The following is a 15,169-nucleotide window of genomic DNA, read 5'->3' as shown; positions in this document are numbered from 1 at the left end:
ACTATTTCTGTAAACTGGGCTGTTCTGAATAATTATTTTACAATTATTAATTATTCTTTCAAATGTATTCATAGGCATTTGTTTTGTCTGGACATATTCATACATTCATTATTCATTATTTCACCATGGTGAATAAGTGAAGGGTAGCTGGTGTTTCACAATCAATTTGAAAGTTCTGTGCAACTGCCAATGGCGAAACATGACAAAAGAGTCATTATATACATTGTTGCCATGGATGACGGCAAATATTAGAAAATATCTGACCACCAACTGCCCTTATTGACCAGTCAGAATCAAGTGTTCCAGAAAGCTGTGTAATAGACTCAAATAGCCATGTAGTTTGAAGTTTTGTAATGGTTCTGCCTCTGCGCTCAGGATCTCCTATATTCCTCTTTGTTCACAAAGACCTTTTAATCCAGCTGTGTTATGTTTTATAGATTAATCCCGAGAGAGGCTTCGTAGACACATCCTTTAATAAAAGCGCTGGTGGGTCTGTCAGTTTTCAGACAGAAGCTCAATTTGAGCAGGTAAGGAGTTAATATAATCTGTCCTCACAAAGGGCAACGTGTGAGATGTCTGCATATTTATCTGTGTGTGTGTGTGCGTGTATCCGCTGTCTATCACTGCACGTGTGTGTGCTTGCATTTCAATGTGCCTCAGGGGTTGAGGTGAGGACAGGGAGAGGTACAGGAGGTGCTCTCTATAAAGGGCAGCCTGGCCTGTGCTTGGGGAATGAGACTGACATGCTCAGGAGAGTGTGTAATTAAAGGGGCTGCCTACTCAGCATCACACATAACATTACACTCAGCTCCTCACTTAACGATTACTCGGCAAACAAGTGTGCAAATACCTGTCCATCTCTCACTGTTTTCCACTCTTCTTTCATGCACTGACCCAGGCTACAGATGACACCACAGGCACTGCAGTGGACCATACCAAGCTTGGCCTGGCTTGACTACAGAACAAGTGAGCATAGCGCTGTTGACGGCAAGTGGAGAATGATACTTCTATGAATCTCCAGAAAAATCTCCATATCCATATCCATATCTCCATATCTCCAGAAAAATAGCCATACATACAATTATGATTTCAGGGGCAGATTATTGATTATTAAAGGTTGTTTTCACACAGTTCCCTGCACAATACTAAGTTATGACCTCAAAACACTTTTACCATAGCACGATTTGTAAACTAATATATTTTGACATTTGGATCGCACGCATTGCTTTTCTGACATAGTGAACTTGCTTGGTAGCTCCCCTGGTACAACGTTGCACTTGCGATGCAGATCACTCTGCTATGAGTCCCATTAAACACTGGTTATAATAAAAGAGCTCAAGAATTTGTAGAAGCAAGCTAAAATGGCATGGTTGCTTTAGAAAATGTGTTTTTATCTCACATTTGTTTTTGTTAACTCTATTGGTTAGGGTTAGTGTGGGTGGTACAAATGCGATAGATTTTTAGCGCCACTGTCTGTGTCATGTTCTGTTTGTTTTGGCTTTCACTCGACACATGTGTTCCTTTGTTATAGTTTCCCGCCGGTCGTCAGTCACCATGGACACTAACTACATTAATCATTGCTGTCCGTCCTTTAGTTAACGTCTCTGTGTATTTAGTTCTGTGGTTCAGTTCATCGTCCGGTATTGTCTGTGTGTTGTGTTTGCACGCTGTCTCGATATTCAGTTCTGAGCTAGGCTATATAAATAAAGCTTGTTGTTATTCATCATCTCCTTCGTCTTCATTGGACATCTGTGATAGCCACCCACCGGACATATTCCGAACTGCCGCAATTCGTACAGCAACCAACGTAATAAAACATTGCCAGATTCACGTTCATCTGTTTCTGACAAAACTGAAAATGCTTTTAGAGCCATTCACTGGACTTATGAAACGTGTATGAAGCGACTTAATATCATTTTGTAGAAATGCTGCCACATGCACGTTTTTCCAATGATCCAAAGGTTGGTGACTTTATATGGGTGGTAAGGGAATGATGAAATATCAAAAACTATATATATATATACAGTACCAGTCAAAAGTTTGGAAACGTTACTATTTTTAATGTGTTTGAAAGTAGTCTCTTATGCTCATCAAGCTTGCAGTAAAAAAAAAAAAAAAAAAAGTAATATTATGAAATATTATTACAATTTAAAATAATGGTTCTCTTTTTTAATATACTTTAAAATGTAATTTATTTTTGTGATGCAAAGCTGAATTTTCATCAGCAAGTACTCCAGGCTTTGGTGTCTTATGATCCTTCAGAAATCATTCTAATATGCTGATTTATGATCAATGTTGGAAACAGTTGTGCTGCTTAATATTTTTTTTATAACCTGAGATACTTTTTTCAGGATTATTTGATGAATAAAAAGTTAAAAAGAACTGTATTTGTTTAGAATAGAAATCTTTTGTAACAATATACACTACCGTTCAAAAGTTTGGGAACAATAACTATTTTTTTATTTTTAAGAATTTAGTACTTTAATTCAACAAGGATGCATTAAATTGATCAAAGGTGATGTAACTGCAGGCTTGATGAGCATAAGAGACTTCTTTCAAAAACATTAAAAATAGTAATGTTTCCAAACTTTTGACTGGTACTGTATATACTATGTAAAATTTTGTGGGTGGCATAATATTCCCAGCTGGCTTTAAATAGCAACATATCTTTACTCATTACGTACTGTACAAGTTTATGTGTCAATAAATTCGATAGAGATTCCGCTGCAAAAAATATTCTGGAATTGTGGAAAGGTGGATTGTGATGTTAACATAATTAAAACAAATAATAAATAACTAGTCCGGTAATATACAGCTCACTATCAAATTTTTGTTTGCAGATCTGGAGAGAACAGATGTGGGTGGAAAATTAAGCAATGAAACTGCATCCGTAAAAAGAGCAATCTGTTGTTATTTGCTATTATTAGGCTTACAAAGCAATATGGTCAGCAATCCTGACATAATGAAAACTACCTGACATTTAACTGGGCCTAGCAGACACAATAAGGAAGCTTATATGAACTTAGCTGACTAAGCCTGATGTTTACATTTTTGAAAATCATTTCATCTGCTGCCATTGTTTTTATCCCTTACCCAGCTATGTAATAGTTTTACTGTGTACATTTAGATAACACTTTCTACATAGCATAAAGAAATTGTTCTTTTTTTGTTTATATTTCTTAAATACATGTACAAGTAGCATATAATTCATTTTAAATTATTTATTATTGTTTTCAAGTGATAAGAACATAAATTATATATTTAATACATTCATGCATGTATTTTCATATATTATAAATAATTGTGTACTTTAAAGTATTCCAATTGTTACAAGCCAAACATACTTAATTCCAAATTCTCTTCATTTGAGTTTCACTGTCTAACACTGTCTAATTTGTATTAAAAATTTAGTTCTTAGCTGTTATACTACAGTTGGTTTATATTTTCAAAGTGTTTGCTGTGGATCAATAGGTCTTATGCAAACAATTTGCATCACTTCTTGTCAGTGTATATGTTTGTTATTACATTTGGGGGAAAGGAGATATCTTTATATTCTACTCTATGGTCCTCTGTTTGGTTTCCTAATGACATGGAAGTTTAATGATTTCCTGTAAAAAATAAAATGTCAGGATAATATTGCGGACAAAGGTAAGCCAGTCAATCTCTCAACAACCCCTACAATAATAGTCAACAAATGAAAACGTTCACTGCTGTTTCACAACTAAATAAATCTTGTTATAGTGGAAGCTAACTAGATCCTATTCTAATACTCTTGAGACTGACATTCAGTTATTTGAGAGAGGTTGCAGTGGCAGGGTTCTTTGTGTGCATGTTTCTCCACCAAACATAAATGTGAACTATAAGAGTTATTAGTGCAAAATTAAATATTACCCATTGTTTTTGCTTCCAATACTTGAGTTAATGACTCAGTCCCTGGAACAACCTGGTAACATTGTACACTGTGTGGTCACAGACTTAATGCCGCCATCTTGAGGGTCCAGTGGGACTGAGCTTTTATTGTTAGTACTCCCAGCAGACCATGCACTGTTTGCCTGAACCCCACACAGGCTCTGTTCTCAGCTGGCTGCATAGGCTGGTAAGACTCTGTTTGCATTAATACTGACAGAACTTGTTGATTTGAACAGGTTATCCAACTCCACACAAATCTTAAAGTCGTGGTAGCTATGTGAGAACATCTGTGAAACATAATTCCATAAAAGGGCAAATAATCTGTGATTAAAATGAGCAAAATTCAGATGGCGTTATTGCTTCTAATTCATCTTTGATGATCGTGACATTTGATATCTTAAAGGCGTATTTTACAATGTGAATAATTCCTGCCAGCAGAAAAGCTTAAAAGCTTAAAGCTTTCACCCTGTGGTGAAAATCAAGTTTTTAAAGTTGTTTGTATGTGGTGTTTTTACATGCTTAATGCTTTAAGACAAACCTTGTGCAAATTCATGTCAACACAATTGCTGAGTATTTTATCCTTAAAACTACATTGAAAAAAGCCAGTCTCAAAAACGCGGTTTGAAATCGCTGGTGTTTCTTACGTCACAAACTACCTTGTAACCAATCACGTCAACGTGCAGGCGGGCTTTTGCATATCATTAACAGCGAACTATAAGGGGAGTCTCAAGAGAAGCCAGACCAGGATATTTTTCTTTTGATATGAAAAATCTGGTAAATTTAGCAATATAGCGGGTGAATTATGTATATGATGTATATTACGAGGTTATGATGAACTACTGTATATGTCTTTCTCCACTGATGTTCTGAGTTGTTCAAAGCTTTGAATAATGAGGTCAAGTAAGGCTAATCATATCAATTACCGTGATGTGTCCGACGTAGAGAGCGATACATAAAACACATTAGCCTATCATTCTGATACATAGACTTGTAAACGAGCCTGTATAATTCACTCTTCCTCTTCTTCTTCTGAATCAGTGTCTGGTTCAAACATACTTATATGACTGAATTAAAACATTATTTCCACTTGCCATTGTGCAGCTTTTACTACAGTAAAGTTGACGGGTGGATCAGGTATTCATCAAAGATTAGTTTTAAGGGATACAATTTTCCCATAATATGTTTTTAAACTTCTATAAGAAATTTAAAAAAAATTCTTTTAAAAATCTTTAATGTTTCATGTTTAAATTAAACGTTTAATGCTAGATTTCCAAAGTGACTCTACTGAACCTCATTATAATGTGTGATCTTGTCCCTTAATAGTTGCCTCAGTCTACAGAACCAACCTTCAAATAATACACCATAGATTTCTAAAATGTTAATGAAATAAGTATTTTATGCTCATAAGGCTTCATGTATATGATCACAGATACAGTAAAACCTGTAACATTGTGAAATACTACTACAATTTAAAGAAACGGTTCTAATTTAAAATGTAATTTATTAATGTGATGGCAAAGCTGAATTTTCAGCATCATTACTCATTATCATTACATACCTTCAGAAATCTTTCTTATATGCTGATTTACTGCTCAAGAAACACTGATTATTATCAATGTTGAAAACTAAAAAATGTTGAAACATGTTGTGCTGCTTAATATTTCTGTGGAAACCGTGATGCATTTTTTTCAGGATGATAAACAGAAAGTTCAAAAGAACAGCTTTTATTTGAAATATAATGTTTAAGTCACTTTTGATCAATTTAATGCATCCTTGCTAAATAAAAGTATGAATTTCTTTGCAAAAATAAACCTTTTGAATGGTTGTGTATTTCTATCCTAATTTTACTGCAAGCATCATGTAGTAAACAAGCTTTTATAAATACATGCCAAATAGTGTAGCAATAAAACAAAGAACCCAGAAACCCAGAAAAGCCCTATATATAAATGTAACTAATTATTATTATTATTATTAATTGTTAAACTCTTGGCTCAATTCTAAAACTGATGCTATGGCCACAACTGCACATTAATAGACTATAACAACAGCCATATAGTACTAGTAAGAAGATTCCTGCATAATGAACCCACAGGTAAATCTATAAAGACAACTGCTGAATTCTTCACATTCATGTAAAGGCAGGATGATTTCAGCTGTTGCAGGGCTGAGGGCCCTTATGAATGTGTCTTTCAGCAGTGCACTGCACTGAAGCATCCTTGTTAATGATATGCCAGTGCCAATAATTCCCCAACAACACTCTCGGTAGACAGTTGGATAATGAGTCGTTTTCTTGCCTTCCACAGTAGAACAGCTGTTAAGCTTCAGCACTTGAACTTCCTGTTTAAGAAACTCTTAAATGGTTCCCTCTTTTCTGGACCACTTTTCTTGTCAAGCCTCGGACAGCAACATCTACACTACAAGAAATATACTGACAACAGTAACACACGAACAACCAAAAATCACTCTAGTGAAGAGGTGCTCATTACCACCATACTAGTGCTGTATATGTCTTATATGCTCTGCTCTGTTAGAAGTCGCTTGGCTGGGAGGAATGAGGAATGAAGAAATCCAGGGAGGATTTGCCGCCACTGCATCCTCAGTATAGTCTTTAAAAGGACTCATAAATGTGTTGAATTTATTTTGTTATTGAATGGAGAAACCTTATTATATGTGTTCAAGGGGTGAATGCTTCCTGAAGGAAAACCCGAAGGAAAACCAAAGGAATGCGGATATCATATTAGGCTTACTAAATGTCAGCTTTTGGAATATCTTTTGATTTTGAGATTTAAACTCAGTTTCATTGTTCCCTGAGCCATATGAACTCACTCCGTGTGCAGTTTGAAGATAATTTTGGAACTGTTTCTAATAGCTTTGCATAATTTTAGTTTTAACAGCTAACTAGGTCCTCCTAAATCCAGAGGGATACATTTTGTACTTATTACAATGTGAAGGCAATTAATTGGGCTGTAAAATGCTTTTAATATCTCATGCTCATTTGAAGCAAGGTGGCTTTAAGAGAACGAATGCTCTGTTTGCTCTTATTGGAAACCTATGGAAAAGACTATGTTGTCAGCACAGTTGTGACACCACCTGCGTTTAGTTTGGCCTTGTCCAGGGTTTAACTAATGCTCTAAAGTGCATGGCTGGCAATATTCTCAGGGGAAAGTCACCGTGGCAATAAAAACATGAACCTTTATGGTCACACTGACCTAATTCTTCACACTAAATCAACTCACTGCCACCGCTGTGGAAATGCGATAGCATCATGCTATGTTTGTAGCGCTTGCAGTGATACTGAAAAATCCCTGTATGCACAAGGGAAACTGACTGTATGCAAATCGCATTTTTTTCTAGCATTTTGAGTTGTCTATTCGGAGTCTCCTTTCTAAATCCACAGAAAAAGCAATGAGTCCAGAGAAAGGATTTACCACACACTCCCACCTATGACTCAGACAGTGGTATAGGAAGCTGTCAAAAGAGCAAAGCCTTTCTTAAAAAAACATTGGATATGGATATGAAAGTCTCCTAGACAGAGAAAAATGGTGTATACTATGTTAAGACACTTACCTATTATTAGCTAGCTCTTCTCTTTCTTCCCTATATATAGGCCCTTGCTCTATATTATGCTAGAGATCTGTGGAAGTCTGTTTCTGCCTCAAGAGTACAAAATAAAAAGGTTGTTGTGAGCTAAAGTTGAAAGGGAGATATAAAGTCACATTGTGAGATGAAGCGGCAAGAAATAGTCAATTGCATAGTTACAATTGCAAAAAAGAAATGAAGTACCAAATATGACATTTTTATTTGCAAAATCAAAAAATAGTTACAATAAGGCGCAATTGTAAAATATATAGTTGCAACTATGAGAAATAAAGTGAACTTTAAAAAGTAATGAAGCCGTTACAAGAAATGCAGTCACATTGTGAGCTATAAAGTCAAACCGGTGAAATTTATGGTTGTGATTATGTGAAATAAATCTGCAATGTTAGCCATTTTATTTATCTACTCTGAGGCAGAAACAGGCTTACATATTGACAACTCTCATATCACTGCATATCAACAGGAACATCAACACTTAAACAGCATGTTTCATCAGTTTTCCCCTCAGACTTATTGACATTCCTTTATCATGAACAGATTGCACACTTTGAGAGGACAGTGGTTTTGGAGGGAAAGACACACTTTATTACTACAGCATTAATATCCAATCCTGCGACCGGCCGTGCCAGCCGTGTTTTTCTACCTGGGATCCTTTCCCAGGATTTATGGGATCATTCACACAGAAAATGTGCACCATTAGGTTTTTCAGACGCCGCAATTCAATCACGTCCTGAAATCCCCTCGCGGTCACCTCTCCCGGCGTGTGTCATTGTACGCAGGTATTTCTCCCCACCGCCACACCACCCCATACGAGTTAATTCCTTCTCGGACTCCAGCGGGAGAAAATCAGGCCTTGAAAAATCATTACTTTCCATAATCCCTGCCTTCCATACGCCACCACGCTAATGTGTGTATGACAAAAGGGGGGAGGGAATGAGAGCGATGTGCTGGAATAAAAGAAATTGGATTAGAATACGTCAAGAAAAAGGGAGATCTGTCCCCAAAAATTGAATTCCAGGTTTTAAGTGCCCTTGCCTCGCCAAGGTCTTTCATTCCTCATATTCTAACTTTATTTTCCATCGCGGGGCTTTCCTTCTTTCTTACTTTTGACTAGAAAACGCACCTGTTCCTGCAAAACTCTCAGCTCTCTACTCAGACATTTTGTCACTGGCAGCCTGAAGATTAATGGCGCTCTTGACAGTGTGTCTGACTAGAAAACAATCTGGTTTGTATTAACCACACACCAAATTGATTTACCACAACCAGCTGATGGAAAGTCCTTGTCGTTGCATAAAGTTTAATGCAAAAAATATGTTTTTGGGAAAACGTGAAGACATTTGACAGCACTGTTGACTGTTTAAACGTGAGGAGCATTTAGCTCAACAACCAGGACTACTTGACACACTGCTGGGAATATAAACACATTGCGGTCTCAGGTGTTTACTGAGAGAAATTGAAGCTTAGACTCTGTAATGGTCTTTGGCAAGCTGGAGCTGGTTGCATCGAGGTGGAGATGCAGTTCTGCAGGGGGGTAAACAGAGAGTACCGATAACCTCGACAAACCAAAGATGCACCTGAGCGAGAAAGGGGGAGAGAGAAAGCTCACAGGTCCAAAAACACAGCATGACACTGTCTTCCAAGCACTTCTCATAAGCCCTGATTATACTGCAAGCAATGTGGCCAAAATAGAGTCAGAAATAACAATGGCAATCAAAGTGTGCATGCCAGTAGAGTGACTAGGTTTCAGCATTACTGTGACAAGGGCACAGTGCACTTAATGTAAGTGGTGGCGCTCGGCAATTAAGACAGCAGAATGGAATCTCAGCAAAAGCCGAAGTGGAGAAAATTACGCCCTAAAGTGGTTATGATTCACTCATATATAACTGTCACCACAAGGAACTTTGGCGGCCTCCTTTGTCGTGCCAGATTTTAAGAGGAACATGAGCTGGAGTCAAAGACACTAATATTTTAGTGGGCATGCTTTCAAAGGTCATCGACCATATGTTGGATGCATCACCATCTCATTGTGTAAACAAAAAAAAATCAGCAATGCTTTTTTGGCTCTGTGTCAGTTTTTATGATGTTCAAGCAACACTATTGATCTGTTCATTGAAGTGTATGACTGCAGAGGAAGTACCTGGTTTCATCAACCCATTACTTCACACCCGCACCACCTGTCATGCCCCCCTCTGCTGTATCAGGAAGGGAGTCTAATCATTATCACATGGCAAGTTTTACCTGCCTGCGCTTCAGAATCTCAACAACACATCATATCACACAAACAACAAAGAAAGAGAAGAGTGGGAAGAAAGAGCATACAGAGATCGAAGGAAGCCATGCTTGGTTTTTTAAAGCACTATCTGGAACCAGTGCAGCAAATGGGATAGGCTTCAAATACTACAGGATGTTCTTTACTGAAAGAAAGTGGCCAGTGCCAGTTATTATATTTGGCCAGTAGTTACAATTTCTATATTTGAAATGCAGTATATGAATGCAGTTTGATTCTCTGGGTCAGTCACTACACTACTGTATTAACATTTCACACTTTTCACACCTGCGTTCCAGGCAACCTGTAACCCATGTTTTTCCAACTCGTAACTGGGAGTACATCGATCTAGTACGAGTTCACGGGTGGGAAGTCACGGGTTTGACTGCCGTTCCAGTGCACTTTCACGGGTGTAAGGTTGGAAAAACACGGCTTACAGGTTGCCAGATCAGATTTGAGGGACAAGTTTGCAATATATGCAACTTTAGGCTGATAAGCAGGGTTATACAGGTGCTTATTCATCAGTGTAATTCTATCATTTCCCTCTGATTTTAGGGATAACTTAAAGGTATGGTTAGGTTCAGGGGTAGGGATATGGTTAGGATTAAATTTTCAAACAGGAATGTTGTTCCAGGATCAACAAAATATGTTGGCCCAGGAATTTTTCTAACTCAGCAAAATCAGGATGTGCAGATAGGCAATTTTAATTGAATTATAAGTTCTTTGGGTAACACTTTAGAATAATGGTCCGTCATTAATAATTAACTATGCAGGAAGCAATGAAGGACTTATGAGTATTCTACATTAACACTTCAGCTACTATTAACTAATATGGAAACAATATTAACTAATCAGTAATATCGAATTTAAGATAGTTCCTTATTAGGTTATCAATAGTTACTTAATGAGATTGGCATCATTAAGAAATAATAAGTAATTATGACAGCTTATAAAGAATTACTAATCACAACATTATCGTGTCTGAGACGTTAGGACAACGTGGTCATAAAATTCATCACTGCTTACTCAAGTGTGACTCTTCAAGGACTACTTGTGATCTGGACCATTATTTTAAAGTGAAAAATGTGTTTTTCACTTTAAAATAATGGTCCAGATCACTAGTAGTTCCTGCATGACTAGGTAACACTTGAGTAAATAGTGATGTAGCCTATTTTATGACTATTTTCATTGTAAAAATGATGACTGATTACGTCTCAGACACACGATAATGTTTTTTATAATTTGTCTGTTAGTTATTAATGAAGCTAATCTCATTAAGTAATTATTGATAACCTGATAAGGAATAATCTCCTTAAATTCTATATTACTTACTGATTAGTTAAGCTTGTTTCTTTATAGTAGTAGCTGAAGTGTTAATGTAGAACTATTCATTAGTCCTTCATTATTTCCTGCATAGTTACTTATTAATGACAGACCATTATTATAAAGTGTTACCGTTGTTTGTTCACTAAAATAGACTGGGTCATAAAAACACTTTGTTCAGAATCAGGTGACGGAAACTGGCTGCATTCTGACTCACAGGGTCTCTACGTAGTGTTCACTGTCTATTTACTGAGCACAGGCTCTCTGTTGAAGTTACATTCAAAATGTGTTCATTTGGAGCTCCCAAACATCCCATCTGCATCAGAGGAAGAATGCAGAAACATCATTTGGTTCCAGAAATACCAGAAATATAGTTAGAATGTCATAAAAGGTATGCATATCAAATATATATTTAGTTTTTATTTCTATTATGAAAGCTCAGTGGTGTAGTTGCTAATTCTTCTCATTGAGGTAGGTATAAAGAAATATTGAGTGTCTCTCATTCTCATCTGGACACAGAAGAAAAGATACAGTATGTCTTAGCTACCATTGTGATAATACTCTCGCCGTCTTTGTGGTTGGTCGACAGACCGGTCAGTTTGCTCAAAGGACTGAATTTGTGGATCATTACCCACAGTGACCCGAACAGTCAAAGAAAGAGCATGTCAAGAGATGTGATGATTGTTCCACTGGACTGTGACTCGCAGCTCAAAACAAAATTTGATATTTGAAAGTCATGTATGCCTCTGTGTCGTACAATATGTTCAGCATTACTGCGTTTTGTGAGAACTGCTCTTACTTCTGTATTTCTGGGAAGTACATCTAATATCAGTGGGACATAACCATGAATAAGTTCTTGAATAATTCTAACGATTTTTCTGAGAGATGTTGAATATTCAATGAAAGCTCTGTAGTTCATATCTAATTAATGCATTTGAACTTCATCTCAAGTTCTGTGTTTGATCTTATGCCATTTTGTAAATTTGGCTCCTCCGGAGACGTGCTTGCATGATTGCATGCTTGCTGAGTGCATGACTTGATAGTTCTCTCTAAGGTAGACATGAAAATGATCACATGCTTGATCGCTGAACGAGGTATGTTCTTATTTATTTAATTCTGTCAATTAATTTGTTTCATTGGCACTCCATTAAAATAGTCGAGTAGGGGTCAGGGAGTACATGAAGAGTGGTGCTTTCGACTGTGAAAAGTCATAATGTGGTTCATGCGCTAAGTTTATGAGGTCAACCATTAGGATTAATTGTCCTGACTAATGATTTAGACAAGGATGCTAATTACCAGTTATTGTCCATTATGTCAAACACAAATGTAACCCTGATATATCGTCCCTCTGCTTTTTCCTCTTTATACTTCACTCCTAATCCCTGAATGTTTTTTTGGAACGTCAAATTGCCTACATGATACAGTATGTGACTTGGTCATCACAGTTGCTGGTGACTAGTTAGTTTGAACCTCAGCTCCTCTTAAGTGTTCTAAACACAAACGAATAGCAGAGTCCACACCACTATAACTATAACGAAAACGGTACAGAGAAACAATTAGAATCACTTTCAGAATGATTTTTTTTTTTTTTTTTTTACAGCTGAAGAACAATAAAAACATTGAGAGCCAATTAGAATCCATCTCTTTAAAAAAAATAAAGGCTCTTTATTGGCATCTGGTTCCATGATGAAACTTTAACATCCATGGAACCTTTCCAATATACAAAAGGTTCTTTATAGTGGAAAGGTTCTTTAAATTATTAATTTGTTCTTAACACTCAGAAAAATAAAAAGTTCTTTGAGGAACCAAAATGCATTGCTGCAAAACCTCCCTTTTGGAGGGACCGTTATAGTTGATGTTAGTTATCATCCTTGATGTGGACAGGCCTTTATAGGTCAGGTAGTTTGTGTAACACTATTGTCAAAGCAGCTGGCATAGCCACACGCTGCTCTGTGACCAGCTGGAGGTATTTAAGCCCTACTTTCAGTTATCCATACAAAGGAATTGCACCTGTGTTACAATGCACCTGAGCATGTTCATTGATTACTGCTGCACCTGCATCTACTAATCAACCCATTTCAGATCCTCAGGTGTCAGCAAGCACAGCCAAAGATGCCTAGTTGTGTCCTTCAGCTATAAATGACCACCATCGTCTTTCTCAGAAGCTCATCGTTTCACAAACACAAACAAAAAACATTTAAATGTTTAATTGAGAAAGATTTAGGAATTTCTCTGAATTTTGTGTTATGTACTTTCCCACTAAAATATATGAATTATGGACATATTATTGTATGAAATTGAATATACCGAATTGAGATGATAAAAGAAAGAGAAGGCAAAAGTTTATCTTTTATGAATCACGTAATGATGGATCAAAATAATACAACATGAGAAATGTGAGCATAGTCTTGTGGAGATAAAATACAAAACATTAAGCAGCATGAAGCTGCGATGAGGACAAAAACATTAATTTTCTGGATGAGTTTAAACATTAAAGCTTTCACAAACACAGTCAGCGGTCACAAATTAAACTGCTACTTAACTTAAGTTAAACTCCCTTAGCTAGCCAGGCATACAGCCAATAATACAATTGTGATTTACACTTATACTTGCAGAAAATAATAGAATTTTTTTTGTGTTGTTGTACTCTCACACAGTATTTCTCGCATAACAGTTCTGTTGAATAGTGTTGGGGGGTAACGCATTACAAGTAACATGATGGTTATTGTAGTTCTAGAATAGATGTGAGCAGGCATTTACTCATCTCACTTGCAAAAAAACAAAACAGATTCAGTATTATCAGTATGCAGCAAAACCTGCAATAATTAAATGTTAAAAAAACACAAATATACTCTATGTATTTAATATTACTTTATTAACCAATGTCGTTGTTGCTGACCTTTGACAATCCAATTTAACTTTACCAATTTGAGTTTAATTTTTAAACATTTTTATTGCTGAAGTAAGTGTGTTGAACTTTCTTCTCCTGCATCCTATTCTTCTTCAATCTAGAATGGCAGAACACCTTAAAGGTTTGTCTGAGCTTCCCCCTCTACACTGTAAAAATAAAAGGTGCCTGGAGGAACCTTTTGGGGTTCTTCACTTTGCCACACCGGCGGAACCACCTGTAGATCCTCTAGGCACCCTTTAAAAAGGGACGGTTCTCTGAGGAACCACACAGGTTTCCAGAGGAACTCTTATATTAGGCACTGTGTGGAACCACTTTGGGTGCCTCCAGGAACCAAATTTCATTTTTTTTAATATTTAATTTCATGTTGTTACTATGGTTACCTTTGACATCTATTATAATAAACAAATTGAGCCAAATACAAAATAAGAATTGTTTATTACATATTTGATATTCATTTTTATACATACACTTCCATGCACATGGGGAAAAAAGCTAACTACAGATTAATATCAATGACTACACAAAAAAATAGTGTAATACATAAGCAACATGAATAATCAACCATGTATATACAATAGATAAACAAGAAAAGACATCTCAACAAAATGCATGGAAACACATATGTTCCACTAAATAAATCAATGTAAAAAAATTACATTTGAACTAATTAAAAATGTCCATCATACTTAACTTTAAAACATTTGTGTTTCAGTCCGATGGTTAGTCTAACATCACTGTTTCCAAGTCCAAAAGCTCTATCAGATGCCAAAAACAAACAACAGTGCTAATATACACTAATTGTGCTGTAACCTTTATCTCTATACCGAAATCTCAGATGGTTAGTTATTCAGCTATTTTGAATCATAAAATGTTTAAGTCTGGGATGCCATTAGACTGGAGACTGTAATGTACACTATGGCTTTTGAAAAGCTTAAATGTGTGACTTGAATCAACAGTGTTCATAAATGGTTGTTGAGTATTCTCATGAAACAAGATAGAGGAAGTAGAAGTAGAGGCTTCGACCCGAAACAGAGTTAAGGTGCAGTAAAATGATCTGTTGTTCTGTGAATGTTCACTGGTGAATTCAGTCATTTCAATATGAATTCACACAATCAGCAATTTCGTTTGTGGTCAAAAAAGTCACTATGGGACCAAGTTGGTGT

The sequence above is a fragment of the Scardinius erythrophthalmus genome (genome assembly GCF_964197995.2).
Source record: "Scardinius erythrophthalmus genome assembly, chromosome: 9".
NCBI lineage: Eukaryota > Metazoa > Chordata > Actinopteri > Cypriniformes > Leuciscidae > Scardinius > Scardinius erythrophthalmus.
This window is presented reverse-complemented; position numbering follows the sequence as displayed.